Raw genomic sequence first — 16,360 nt, forward strand, 5'->3', positions numbered from 1 at the left:
AAGAAATATGTGAAACAATAATGACTGAGAATTTTCCCAAATTATGTCAGATACCAAACCACAGATGTAGAAAGTTCAGAGAACATAAAGCAGTATAAATGTCAAAAAGAAATACACCATGAAATATCATCTTCAAACTACAGAAAGTCAAAGATAAGGAAAAAACTCTAGAAGAAATCAGAGGAAAAACATCTTACCTATAGCAGAACAAAGATAAGAATCACAAGCAACTTATCCTCAGAAACTTTGCAGGCAAGAAGAGAGTGGAGAGAAATATTTAGTGTTGAGAGAAAAGAAACCCACCAATGTAGGATTCTGTACCCTGCAAAATTATCCTTCAAAAGTGATAAAAGAATAACTTCTCAGATAAACAAAAATTGAGAGAATTTGTTGCCAGTTGCCCTCCTTTGTAAGAAATGTTTAAAGAAGTTCTTTATAGAAAAGGAAAAATATTATAGGGCAGTCACTCAGATCTATCTAAAGAAAAGAAAAGCATAAAAAAAGGAATAAGTGAAGACAAAATTAAAAACTTTTATTTTTCTTAATATTAATTGGTCTAACAGATAACAGTTTGTTCAATGTAACAATACGAAAAATGTATTCTATCACATATATTTATGTATGTATCATGTTTTATGCTTATGTGTTTATACAAGCTTATATATAAGTGAAATGAATGACATCAATGATACAAGGGATGGGAAGGAGTAATTAAAATTGTTTCATTATTATACGGTATTCAAGCTACATAGAAATACTATACTGTTATTTAAAAGTAAGTTTCGGGGCGCCTGGGTGGCGCAGTCGGTTAAGCGTCCGACTTCAGCCAGGTCACGATCTCGCGGTCCGTGAGTTCGAGCCCCGCGTCAGGCTCTGGGCTGATGGCTCGGAGCCTGGAGCCTGTTTCCGCTTCTGTGTCTCCCTCTCTCTCTGCCCCTCCCCGTTCATGCTCTGTCTCTCTCTGTCCCAAAAAAATAAATAAAAAACGTTGAAAAAAAAAATTAAAAAAATAAATAAATAAAAGTAAGTTTGAATTATCTGTAAATGTATATTTCAAACATTAAAGCAACCAAAATTTTTTTTGAAGTATAATCACTTCACTAAGAAAGAAAGAAAATGGAATCATATAAAGTGCCCAATAAAGACCACAAAAGGAAGAACAGTGGAAGATAAAAATAAGAACAAAAAACAAGGCAATGAATAGAAAACAGTTACAAATGTGGTAAATATTAATTCACATATATCAATAATCACTTTGAATGTCAATGGCCCAAATGTACCAATTAAAAGACAAATTGTCATAGTGGATCAAAAACAAAACTCAACTATGTGTTGTCTACAAAAACTTGCTTTAAATATAAAGACACATATAGATTAAAAGTAAATGGACACAGGAAAATATACCATGGTAACAGTAATAAAAAAAAAAAAAAGCAAGAGAAGCTGTATTAATTTCAGACTGAGAAGACCTCAAAGCAAGGAAGTTATCAGGAATAAAAAAAGGCATTAGATAACGATAAAGAGGTTAATTCTCCAAGAAAACATAACAGTCTTTAACATGCATGTGCCTAAAAACAGAGTGCCAAACTATGTGAGCTAAAAACTAATAAAATTTCAAAGAGAGGTGGAGACTTCAACACCCATCCATCAGAAACGGACAGATTCAAAAGGCAGAAAATCAGTAGGACATAATTGGACTCAACAACACCACCAATCAACTGGACATTATTGATATCTATAGACTACTTCATGCAACAACAAAATAAAGCACATTTGTCTCAAGCTCTTATGGGACACTTACCAAAATAAACCACAATCTGAGCCATAAAACACACATTAACAAATTTAAAAGAATATATATCACCCAATGTCTGCTCTCAGACCACAGTGGGATTAAACTAGAAATCAATAAGAAAAGACAACTGGAAAATTTCAAAATGTAGAGATTAAACAATATGCTTCTAAATAACACATAGTCAAAGAAGAAATCTTAAGAAAATTTTAAAAATATTTCAATCTAATGGAAATGAAAATGCAACTTATAATTTGTGGGATGCAGTGAAACAGTGCTTAGAAGGAAATTTATAGCATTAAATGCATATATTAGAAAAGCTGAAATATTAAAATCAATTGTAATCTAAGCTTCTACCTTAGAAACCTAGGAGGAGAAGAACAAAGTAAGTCCACAGTAGGCAGAAAAAAAGGAATAATAGAAATTAGCACAAATCAATTAAATTGAAAATAGGAAATCAATGTAGAAAGTCAATAAAATTGAAAGTTGGTTCTTTAAGATCAAATTGATAAGCCTTTAGCCACGCTAACAGGAAAAAAAGAGAGACAGAGAGAGAGAAGAAACAACTTATTAATAGAATAAATTAAAGGGTCATCACAATGTGTTCCATGAACATTAAAAGGATAATAAAGGAATATTATGAACAACTCTATGTCCACAAAATTGGTAACTAGAAGAAATGGAAAAATCCTTTCAAAAATACAATCTGTCAAAACTCACATAAGTTTTTATGTTTTATAATTTATATATAAAAATAAGTTTTATATTATATTATATTATTATACTATAGTATGCAAGTTTGCATGGTACAAGGTTAATAAAAAAGCCAATTCATTTCCTATATACCAGAAATGAAAGGTAAACTTTGAAAGTAAAAAACATCATTTACATTAACATCCAAAAACCCTAAAATAATTAGGTATATATTTAACCTAATATGTACAAAATCTATATGGGAAAAACAGCAAAACTCTGATAAAAAAAATTAAAAAGGGCTAAATAAGTAGAGAGATAGTCCATTTTCACGTATAGAACGACTCAATATTGTCAAGATGCCAATTCTTCCCAAATTAATCTATAGAGTGAATGCAATTCAAATCCAAATCTTAGAAAGTAATTTTGTGGAAACTGGGGCAAATATAAGTATATAAAAGGTACTACTTTACACCTATTAAAATGGTCAAAATCTGAAACACTGACAACACCAAATGTTGGTGAGGAGGTGGAGCAACTGGAACTCTCCTTCAATGCTGGTGGGAATTCAAAATGCTACAGCTATTTTGGAATGTAATTGGTAGTTTCTTACAAGATTGAACATATTCTTACTATATGATCCAGGAACTGGGCTCCTTGGCATTTTACTCAAAGGGGTTAAAAACTTATGTCCACATAAAAACCTGCACACAGATGTCTATAGCAACTTTATTCAGAATTGTCAAAACTTGCTATAAACCAAGATGATCTTCAGTAGGTGAATGGAAAATATATTGTGGTACATCAAGACAACAGAATATTATTTAGCACTAAAGAAAAATGAGCTATGAAGCCATACAAGGACAAGGAGGAACCTAAAATGCATTTTACTAGGTGAAAGAAGCCAATGTGAAAGGGCTACATATTGTATGACTCCAACTATGTAAAATCTGGAAAAGGCGAAAAACATGGGGACACGAAAAAGATCAATGATTGATAGGGCTGGCAGTAGGGGCAGGGTGGGATGAAAAAGTGAAATACAAAGGATTTTGGGGGCAGTGAAAATACTCTGTGTGACACTCTAATGATGAGTAGAAGTCATTACACATTTTTCCAGATCCATAGAATGTACATCACTAAGTGTGAACCCTAATGTAAACTATGGATTTTGGGTGATTATGATGTGTCAATGTAGTTCACCTTTTGTAACAAATGTGAACAAATGTAGCAGAGGCTATATGGGAAATCTCTGTACCTTCCTGTCCATGTTGCCATAAATTTTAAACTGCCCTTAAAAAATAAAGTTTTAAAAGAAAGTAACAGAAATCAATCTTTTCTGTAAATACAAAGATGATAACAGAATAAAGATCCTAAAGAAAATACTCATGTCTGGGGATTGAAATGACTGGGGCTCAGAAGAATAGGGGCAACTATTTTCATTATCAGCTTTTGAGCATAATTTGACTGTTTTAAATTAAATGTACATATTACTTTGATTAAACCAAAAAGTTTTGGAAGATTATGTGAATTTAAATAGAATATAGTTATAGACATTGAAAACACTTCTCATAATTCAATAGGCTGTCATACAATGAAGAAGTTTAAAAAATCAGGTCTGATACATTTATCTCATTCATCATTCCATTATACAACTTTTTAAAAATCTTTCATAATTTGGAGACAATATTTGTAATCACAGTGAAAGACAGCATAGTTGGTCTTAGATGCACAATTCTTTCACAAGTTAGAACAAGGCAATCTTTAACTAGTTTAATAATTAATGTTTAATAAACAATAGTTTATATATTTCACTTAAGGGCAATAAATTATTTTGAGATAGGTTTCATTAACTTTAAAAAAATAAATATGCATTTTTACAAATCAAATATTTAACCAGGGTTTTACTACAGAGAGGAGGTAACCTTTCTGGCTAGATATACTTTGGATTTGGTCAGGTTAAACTTAATGCATACAAAACACAATAATCTAGAGAATGTTCTGCTTTATACATTTTTTAAAAATTAGGATCCATGAATGACTAGTTAACAAAAATTTTGTATTAAAGGAAATTCTGATATAAATGGAATTATTTTATTATAAGCATCTAGAGAACAATGAAAACACAGCAAAATTGTACATCCTAGCTAAAGGTGAGTGTGTGCATCTTATTTGGCAGACTTCAGCTGACAAAAACTCCTAATTCTATTAAATTATATTGGTTCATGTCCATACAGGAAAGGTTTATGGGAAATAAGAAAGATTATAGAGAAAACTATTAGTATTTTCTGATAGCATGTAACACCGCTACAGGGTAAAGGATAATGCCTGGATTCTTCTCCTTTCCTGGCAAAAAGGCTCTGCCTCAGAATATTCATCAGCAGTAGGAACAAAGCTTACTTTGTGAAACAAATAAATGCAGTCTATTTTTGTTTGTTTGTTTGTTTGTTTTATTTCAGTGGATTCCTCACCAAAGAAGACTCCTTCCTACTACTTCAACATAACAAATTTCTGATTATGAACAGTAAGAAGTACTAGCCTTTTATGCCCTTAGATTGAGGAACATTCTTATGGTTAGCTGTAATGTTGGTTTATACTGAATTTTATTTTTTCCTATGCAAATTAAGTTCCCAGATTTTGCTTTAAGTCCAAATCAGATGAACTGAGCCTAGCTGTATCTAATACATCTAGCTAACTCTAATTAAATATTACCTAAGGACTTACTGTATAATGGTAAATTAGTTTTGTAATATCTAGCAATCACTCTTTTACTATTCTTTCTCTAAAAATAGTATAGAAAACATTTTTCTGTTGCTGGATATATCATTTATTTACAGAAGGCTTTCACTGGGGATTTTATAAATGGGGCGGGGGGGGGGCAAAAAAAGCATAAATTAGGAGTTAATTCCTATATTTCTACTGTGAAGCCTAAAGTTAATTTCCCTGTATCATAAATACCACACTGGTTTTGAGGCTGTAAATAATTCTGTGATCACTCCTCACATACTTTCCTCTCGGATATATATTTTTTTTCTACTTCATATCCTTTGCTCAGATTAGCTCTTTTCTTTGAATTTTATTATAATAGACACATTGGGGTTGGCTCGTGCTTGTTCTATCCTTTCTTGTTAAGAACCTTGTCATCCTGGTCCAATGGCTTTGTATACGATTCAAATGTTTCCTTTCACAGAAGCAACTTTTAACCTGCAATGCAAAACATCATCATAATGGGAGGGATGAGAACAAATGACAGCAAGATACTGCTGTCCCCTGAACTGTGGTCTTACTGACCTATTTACCAATTACAGCTATCTCATTTTAACATTATATATTATGGGTACACATAAAGAACAGTAGATAACTCTTACACAAGTAGAATCCATTCTAGTATGAGGGGAAGGTGACTCTATTTCTTATAAAATTTACTAACAGGTAAGCATTCAGAACACAAATATAAGATTGAAGATCTGAATTAATCCGTAACTGTTTCAGCAGTATTATGGTAGATTTGATGGACTAGTTAGCATTTCAGTAGGCATTAATAAAACTATTAATATTCTATGTATACTAGGGTGATGCTGTGAAATGAAGAATGCTTTTACTTTTCTTCTCAGCAGTTAACTGAATAGGATTCCAGAGGTATCACAAATATTTCAGAGCAATGTTACAGGAGTCATTTCCTACCGGCAGGTTCCATTTTAGCAATGTGAGTGGTAAGGAAACCATGTCAATCTACAGTGTCACATCTTTGCCATTTCAAATAAGGCAAGTGCAAATAATTGTGTGTGTGTGTGTGTGTGTGTGTGTGTGTGTGTGTGTGTGTGTATTGGTCAAAATGGATTAAATGCTCTTTACACAATTAAGCTCAGTGAAGTCATCGGATGATACGAATCAGGATTAAAACCAAACCCCATAATTCTCAAAGTTTAAAGTTATATTGATAGGAACCAATTTTAATTATCTTTCCTTAGAAAGTGTCAATAATATCCTAAATGAGCTCAGAATTGTTTACACTGTAAAGATATTTTGACTCATAGAGTCATTTTTTAAAATTCTTCTCAGAGGCCTAGAATTGAAGGAAATAACTTGTGAAATATATATTAGAAATAGATAGTGTGGCTCAATAAGAGAAATGCGGACAATTCATTTTTGTTATGAATATATAAAAATATTCCAGAAGTAAAAGTTAGCTTTATGAACTTATTAACTAAACTATTAATAATTCTCAGGCAAGAAAAACATCTACCATCAAGAAAAAATATACCTTTCATTTTTGCCTAGAAAGGTTAGTAGTCATTGAAAAAGTAGGTCAGTGAAATAACTGGATTACTGAAAATAATCAGAACTGACAAGTCGACTACCAGAAGTCTATAGGCTATAGATTTTTGGTTTGAGTGTTTTTATAAAGATGGCATTTCTTGCGAAATAGATGAAAATTAATAAGATTATGCTAATTTACAGCATAAATTAAAATGTTTTATAAGACTAATACCATTGAAGACTTTTACTGGGCACTGTTAAAAAGTTAAGTAAAATTTAATCATTCTAATTATGGATTCAGTTTGTACTTCTCAAAATCAGTAACTTTCCAAGCCAGTTATCTTAATGCAAGTATACTTTGGATGAGATATTTTATAACACATAAACTCAAAATGATCACAAAATTTCAAATACTATGGCATATTCAGAAGTTCACACAAGAAGACAAGGGTAATCTAAGGAAGTGTAAACACAATGTTTTGTTTTTAGAATAGGTCTATATAGTTTTAATACTCCTGTGTAATTATACTTTACAAGTTTAGCATATTTAAAAATGTATTTGAAAGCTAGAACTTTAGAGAAGAGTAATAATGGATTTACTTATGCAGGTCAAGTTTTAAATATTGTATTATTCGGAAATGGCTTCTTATGTTACTTGATGCGTCATTACATTCTCTGGATTTCAAATTGATGGTAAATGTCTTTGCCCCCAGTTGAAGATCCCATGTCAAATATGCTGTCTGCAAGAAAATGCATCACTCTAAAGTGTATTTTAAATCTATTAATAAAGGCACTTTCCACCCTGGTAATTTGCATAGAACACAGTGAAGCAAAAAAGCATGCAATGCCTTCCAGCTAGATGCTAATAAGGCCACAGGGAAAAAAAAAAGTTATTTCAAATATATTCTGCATAATACCCATGTCTGTCTCTAAAATAGGCTGAAGATTCCTCTATTGGTTATACTGCAAAACTTTAGAACACTTTCAAATAAAATAATCTTTACCACTTTTCTGAAGGAAATTATTACATGGTGCTCTTAACTGATCTATTTTTAGGAGCCAAAAGCAGCAGGGTATGTCAGAAAGGGCTGCTTCATGAATTATGTATCTGTCCTTCTTCCACTTGGCTACATTCCCTTTATTTTATGAATCCTTGAAATCCTGAAAATGGTAAGATTTAGGTTGAAATTTTCAAAATTTCCTAGCCACGTGCTTAGTTGTCTAGCCACATCTTTCTGCTGGTCACTCGCTCCTAAGAGAGACATTCCAGACCTTTTCTTCAGTAAGTATACTAAATAGATTCATTTTCTTTTTTTTTTTTTTTAATTTTTTTTTCAACGTTTTTATTTATTTTTGGGACAGAGAGAGACAGAGCATGAACGGGGGAGGGGCAGAGAGAGAGGGAGACACAGAATCGGAAACAGGCTCCAGGCTCCGAGCCATCAGCCCAGAGCCCGACGCGGGGCTCGAACTCACGGACGCGAGATCGTGACCTGGCTGAAGTCGGACGCTTAACCGACTGCGCCACCCAGGCGCCCCAATAGATTCATTTTCTTAAGTGAAGGCTGTAGATCAGTTGAATTGCTTTTGTTCACATCACAAAGTTATTAATTACCATGTTATCATTTTCACTTTCCTAAAGTTGTACTTACAGGTTCATTCAAATTGTATGAGATTCTCCAGGCTTGCGTTGTATTACATAACTGATATTTTGTGGTCGGCTTACTGCTTTACCAGAAAATGACAACAAATTGTTAAAACTGAGTAAAAATGGAGAGTAAACTGGTTGTACAAATCCTACAACTCCTATTAGTAAAATTTTCTAGCTACAAAATTATAAACCCACATGCACAAAATTCTTCTATAAAACTTTGATTAAAAAAATAATTCTGCTAAAATCTGTGACTAATACTCTAGAAATAAGAGCCTTTTTTCCCGACCCCAAGCTGAATATTGAACATAAAAATATTGATTTGCTCTTCACTCTCCCAAGAACATTGACTCAGATGTGAATAGGAGGAACCGTCTTACTGAAAGAACCTCTCCCTGTGCCCCCTGCATCCTTTTGTCTTTATCTAATTCCATCATCTCAGACACCAAAGACTCCCTTTCACAGAGGTTTGCAGTTGCTTGTCATGCGTGACCTTCTGTATTTTACCTTCTCCTTTCTTTGGCCCTGGAAGAGCTGAAAAGGAAAAAAAAAAAAAAGTAATAGTTTTCCTGCCTTTCCCAAAGTCTGTTCATGCTCAGTGCTCTCACTGGAGCAGGTCAAAGAAGGTGAAACTCCTTTTCCATAGACTGTTTTCTTAACCTTAGAAGTTCACATTGTGCTTAAATAGTATATCAAATGTAATTTTAGCTTTTTAGCCATAAGTTCAGGCAACAACAAAACAAAATTTAAAGAAGCTAGCTCAGATTTATTATGAACCATTTTAAATGAAAGTGTTATAAAGTTAATGTGGTTGTAAGACTTTTTACAATCACCTTTTTAAAGACTGAGGATTATTTTCATTGACAATTTATTAGAAATATAATATTAACTAAAATAAAAGTGTACTCTTTAAAACACATTTTTTCTTGCAGAATGATTTTTCTCTTGTCAAAGCCATTTAATTTGCAACAAGTAATTCTCAAATTTCCAATAAATTTTCTGAAAATGTTTCCAAGAAAAGTGAAATTGGTACTTTTTTTTCTATGCAAAATGTTAAAATTTTAGTAATTTCTGGTGATGTTAAAACATAGAAATAATACATCAAAACAAGTATTAAAATGAGCAGAAGTCAGTGATGTGAAAGGATAAGCCAGAGTGGGTAAAAAGGAAATTTACAAATTATGCACTTCTGTAATTTCAAACTTGTTGAAGAAAAGGAAGTTATCACTTGTTCACATTTACTTTATCTGTTAACTAATCTTCTGTGCTTTTAGAATTTCTTCAGTATTTCTGTATTCTAAGTCCACATATAGTTCCTTGTGAATATCCATTTTTTAAAGTTAAAACAAAACTTCAAACTAGGATGAACCATTTTTCAGATATTATAAGTAAATGATTTGTCACGAGCGCTTAACTGATGGTTTTAGAAACTTTTCATCTTCTTTCATTTCTCAGAAAAAAAAAAGTGTAATCTGTACAAGACAGAAGTGTCCCTTTTGGTCCCAACCAATCTCTTATCCTTAGAGTGGTTACCTTTAGTGCATATAGTAAGGTATCTGTTATGAGACATTTACATATTATTTATGAACCCCAAACCAGTTACTAACCTGATGTCCAATGATTCATGTCACACAACCTATATTCCAACAATGCTTAACTATTCTAGAAGAAAGAACATTAAAGTTTTCCAAATCAACCTAATATCAACATAAGTATTCATATCTATTGATAAATATACTCTTCAAATTATTAAGTTGGGTCAGGGCACCTGGGTGTTTCAGTCAGCTGAGCGTCTGACTTCGGCTCAGGTCATGATCTAGGAGTTTGTGGGTTCGAGGCCTGCATCGGGCTCTGTGCTGACAGCTCAGAGACTGGAGCCTGCTTCGGATTCTGTGTCTCCCTCTCTCTCTCTGCGCCTCCCCCCCAGTCACACTCTGTCTCTCTCTCCCTCAGAAATAAACACTAAAAAAATGTTTTTTAATTATTAAGTTGGAATTATTTTCAAACTGATTTGTAAATTATATATTATGCATTGCCTAAGGGACTCATATTTCTAAAACAATAAAGTACCTGTGGTTTATTAGATTACAAGATTTCATTATGTACTGATAGTATGTACCTCCTTCTCTACCGTAATTTTTGCTAAATTAAAATTAACCAAAGAAAGAAAGCAGAGATTTGTAAAAATGTTTTATAAAGAAAAAAAAAAAAAACACTGCAGCCATTAAAAGGATTAGTCACCATGATCAAGTGGGATTTATCCTTGGGATACAAGGATTCCTCAACATATGCAAAATGATCAATCTGATAATCATATTAAGGCAGAAAAAAAATATGATTATTTCAATGTATGCAAAAGAAGCCATTTGACAAAACAACATCCACTTATGATTTTAAAAAAAGTCTTAAAAAACTGGATATAGAAGAAATGAACCTCAACTTAATAAAGGCCACACATGACGAGCTCATACCTAACGTCATGCTTAATGGTGAAAGCTTTTCCTCTAAGATCAGGAACAAGACAAGAGTGCCCACTTTCACCGCTCCTATTTAACATAGTGCTGGGAGTCTGAGCCAGAGCAGTCAGGCAGGAAAAAGAAATAAAAGATATCTGGATTGGAAAGGAAGAAGTAAAATTGTCTCTCTTTGCAGATGACATGGTATTACATATAATAAATCCTAACAACTCCACCAAAATTTTTAGATCTAATCAATGTATTCAGTCAAGTTGCAGGATAGAAAATTAACATAAAACATCAATAAAATTTCTATACACTAACAAGTTATCTGTAAAAGAAATAAGAAATGATACCATTTACAATAACATCAAAAACAATAAAAACTTAGGAATTAATTTAACTAAGAAGGTGAAAGATCTCTACACTAAAAAACACAAAACACTGGTGAAAATAATCAAAAAAGACACAGATAAATGGAAAGAATCTTGTGTTCATGAACTGAAAGACTTAATACTGTTAAAATGTCCCTGCTACCCAAAGCCATCTCTAAATGAAGGCAATTCCTATCATGATTCCAATGGCATTTTTTACAGAAGCAGAAAAAAAAATCATAAAATTTATATGAAACCACAGAAGACCCCAAATAGCCAAAGAAATCCTGAGAATGAAGAACAAAGTGGGAGAAATCACAATTCTTGATTTCAAGCTGTATTATAAATCTACAGTACTCAAAACAGCATGTTACTGGCATAACAATAGACATATAGACCTTTGGAATAGAACTGAGATCCCAGAAATAATTCCATGTATATACAGTCAACTAATATTTGACAAGAGAGCTAATATTTCTCCAATGGAGAAAAGGAGAAAAGACAGTCTCTTCAATAAATGGTGCTGGGAAAATTGGATATTCATGTGCAGAAGAATGAACCTAGACCTCTATCTTATACCACTTACAAAAATTAATGTAAAATGGATTAAAGACATACATGTAAGATGAGAAATCGAAAAAATCCTAGAAGGACACAACAGGAAAAAAAGCTCTTTGACATGCGTCTTGGCAAAGATTCTTTGGACAAGACATCTAAAGCAAAAGTAACAAAAGCAAAAATTAAAAAAGTGGAACCAGTTCAAACTGCAAAGCTTCTGCACAGCAAAAGAAACAATCAACTAAGTGAAAAGACAACCCATGGGATAGAAAAAAAGTTGTAAATCATGTATCTGATAAGGGCTTAACATCTAAAAATATGTAAGGAACTCATACAGCTGCATAGCAAAAAAAAAAAAAAAAAAAAAAGTTAATCTACTTTTAAAAATGAGCAAAAGCCCTGAATAGACATTTTTCCAAAGAAGATATACAGATAGCCAACAGGTACATTAAAAAGGTACTCAACGTCACTAATCATCAAGGAAATGCAAATCAAAACCACAATGAGATGTCACCTCATGCCTGTTAGAATGTCCATTATCAAAAAGACATGAGATTAAAAAAAAAAAAAAAAGCTGGTAAGGATGTGGAGAAAAGGAAACCCTTGTGCACCATTGGTGGGATTTTAAATGGTACAGCCACTATGGAAAACAGAATGGTGGTTCCTCAAAAAAATTAAGAAAAGAAAAGAAAAAAAAAAAACAACTTCCATATGATTCAGCAATTCCATTTCTGGGTATATTTCCAAAGGAAACAAAAACACTATGTTAGAGAGATTTCTACACTCCCCATGTTTGTTGCCACATTATTTATAATAGACAAGACATGAAAATAACCTAAGTGCCTATCAATGGATGAATGGATAAAACAGATGTGAGATAAATATATATACTGGAATATTATTTGGCCATAAAAATGGGAATAAATCCTGCCATTTGTGACAACATGCATGGGCTTTGAGGGCATTATGCTAAGTGAAATAAGCCAGACATAAACAAATACTGTGTGATCACACTTACAAGTGGAATCTAAAAGCAACAGAAAAGGAGATCATATTTGTGGTTACTAGAGATAGGGGTAGAAGGGTGAAGAAATTAAACGAAGGCAGTCAAAAGGTACAGACCTCCAGTTACAAGATAAATAAGTATTAAGGATGTAAGGTACAACATGATAACTATAGTTAACACTGATGCACGGTGTATATAAAAGTTGTTAAGAGAGTAAATAGTAAAAGTTCTCATCACAAGAAAAAAAACATTTTTTTTCTTTTTTTTTTGTATCCATGTTAGACGATAGATGTTAACTAAAGTTGCGGTAGTCACTTAACATTATATGTAAGTCAGGTCATTATGGTGTACACCTTAAACTTATATGGTGCTGTATATCAATTATATCTCAATAAAACTTGGGGGGGGGAGAACAAAAGCCACAGTAACCAGAAAGAACAATATGCATTTGAGTGGAAAGTTCAAGATTCTCTAATGTTCAGACTGTTGCTTAATCTAAGGCTAAGCAGGATGTAAATGTGATAGAAATAGGTGAGTTTGCAGTAACTTTGCTATCAGCCAAAACAGAGAACCCTCTTTTTCTCAATTTCCTAATGATATTCTCTGTTACTAATCATCAAATGAAAAATAAGATTCTTTTTTGATATGCTATTTTCAAGTTGTAGTTTCTCTCCATTTGCTTATACAATCCATTTCTATATATTAGCTATTGCACTATGTTCCCTATGATGGAAATATAATGACAAAGCTGCTTATTATGCCCAAAGAGTCTATGTTTCAAAGATTACATGGATTGTTATTTAAAGCCATTCAACAAGTTTATAAGGGAATAGAAACATTGTCCCTACAGTAAAAGCTATCAGCTTTGTATTTCTTACTATTAATCATACCAAGAGTATATGTGTGTATAATTCAAAATCAGTTACCAAAAAAGCCAAAACCAAGTGAAAACGTGGAGTTTAAATGTTGAATTCAATTCTCAATAAATTTTTGATGAATCAGCACAAAATAGGTAGAGACAATGAAACCAGCAGTTTGGTAATCAAGTTCTATTCTTTTTTTTTAATTAACCATATATATGAATGGACACTCAGCTTCTTGCTAGGTCACCATCTCCCTCCATGACTGGCAACTGGGATCATGACAACTGTCCAAACATAAGAAACTGATAAAGGAATTATTCGTACAAAACAGCCCAAATCCTGATGTGGAAGGTGTTCTTCAGTGTAACACTGCATACCCTTCAGGGTGTGATCTTGCCCTGTCTTTTCAGTATGAGGCACTAGCCATGTTCTTTGCATTCCAGGTGAACAGGCATTCTGGGGCGGGAGGGCGGCGGGGATGCGGGTTGCTTCCAGAGGCCTTGGCTCATGTTGTTTCCTCATCCTCCTATTCCTCACAGGTCCCATCTAACCTCCACTCACAATGAAGGGCCAATTCACATGGTATCTTCTGTGTGATCTTTTTCTAGTCTCCACATTCCAAATGAATCACTCACCTCATCATACTTAGCCCTTTATGCTAATACTGTGCTAAGTGTGCATATCTCCTCCATTAATTTGTTAGCTTCTCAAAGGACTATGTATTAGTCTTCTCTGTCCCTTTCAGTACCTAGCATAGTGTAATGCAAAGCTCATAAATGTATAACAGTAGACTTGAATTAAAAAGGTATTGTTATCAACTATTCATTTGAGCATGGGAAAATTTACCACTCTTGCGTCTTGCCCAAAGATCCATTTTAAAATTAATGATTTTTCGCCATTCTATCAGAAATAGTAATTTAACTATTGCAAACATTTTTGGTCATGAAACAACTTCTTTGCAAACTGGTTTATAGACTGTAAGGAAATTTGGTTGATTTGATACCATTTTACATAAGGACAGCTTACTTCACAGCGACATTGAAAAAAATTCCACAGAAAAGTCATGAAATCAGCCGCTTTCACCCCCGTGCCAGTGGCTCATGGTGTTTCTAACACAAGAGGAAGGAAATAGTTATCTCTAATTATGTCTTGTTCAATTGTGTCATTTAAAGCATTAACCTGTTTTTAGCAAGGCTGTTTTTAGACATTCTATCTTTACTAAGCAAATGCTGCTCTTTTTGCAGTCTCTTTTCCCTGTGGAAACGAGTTTGGATTATTTGCAAATCATTAACCTTAGGAAAAATTAAAATATATATTAGCCTCAATTTCCAAGGATTGGAAAGTGTTTGAGATTATAATTTATGGATAAACTCAGCAAATCTGGTGCTTCTAGAAGAGTGTATATAGAATGTGCATCTTAGAACTCCAGTGTTGTCAAACACGTATATTTGGAAAATATTGCTCACGCTAGCCTGCTCTCGATCTTTCACTAAACCAACAGCATATTAATGCCTGAGTGGTAATACAGTAACAAAATATGTTTTATATTGTTTTATTCTGGATTTCTCAACCTTGACACTATTGGCATTTAGGGTTTGACTGTTCATTGTTGGCAGATGTTTGGGGGATGGCTACCTGTGCACTACATGTTTAGAGCATCCTTGACTTCTACCCACATGTGTCACGAGCACTGTCCCCTTTCCCCCAGTTTTAATGTCTCTAACGATTGGCAAATCACTCCTGGTTGAGAACTGCTAACTTAATCCAAGCTTTTTCCAAAGGCTTTAAACCAAGGATAAAATTTGTATTAACACCAAAATAAGGCAATTGGGGAAATGTTACTGGAAAGTACCTTAACTCTTTTTGCACTAATAATAGTCACAAGCTCTTATATATACCACTAACTTTGAGACATACACTCTTCTAAGAACTTTTTGCTAAAATTCATAAAATTAACATCATAGTAACTCAACTATTTTAATACATGTTGCTTTCAGATAATTGTCTTACACATAAGGATAGAAACAGAAATGCTGGTCTCTTTTTCAGTTTGTCTTAGACATTAAAAGTAGGGGGATCAAGAGAATAAGACAAGCCACAGGCTAAGAAAAAATATTTACAAAAACCACATCTGATACAGAAGGGTTATCCAAAATATATAAAGAATTCTTAAAACTCAACATTAAAAAAAATCAACAACCTCGTTTAAAAGTGAGCAAAATGAGACAGGAACAGACACTTCACCAAAGAAAATACATGGATGGCAAATAAGTATATTGTATGTCTAGATTATATGTCATTAGGAAATTGCAAATTAAGACAATGAGATAACACTTCACACCTATTAAAATAACCCAAATCTGGAACACTAACACCACCAAATACTAACGAATAGGTAGAGTAACTGGAACTTTCATTCATTGCTGGTAGAAATGCAAAACGGTATAGCCACCTTGGAAAACAGCTTGGAAGTTTCTTAGAAAATTAAACATACTCTTACCATACAATCCAGCATTCAGGCTCCTTGGCATTTACTCAAAGGAGTTGAAAACTTACATATACACAAACAGCAGCTTTATTTATAATTATACAAACTCGGAAGCAACCAAGATATCCTCTAATAGGTAAATAAATAAATATCCAAACAATGGAATATTATTCAGTGCTACAGAGAAACAAACTATGAAAAAAACCTAAAATGCATATTACT

Source organism: Neofelis nebulosa, chromosome 15 (genome assembly GCF_028018385.1).
Source record: "Neofelis nebulosa isolate mNeoNeb1 chromosome 15, mNeoNeb1.pri, whole genome shotgun sequence".
NCBI lineage: Eukaryota > Metazoa > Chordata > Mammalia > Carnivora > Felidae > Neofelis > Neofelis nebulosa.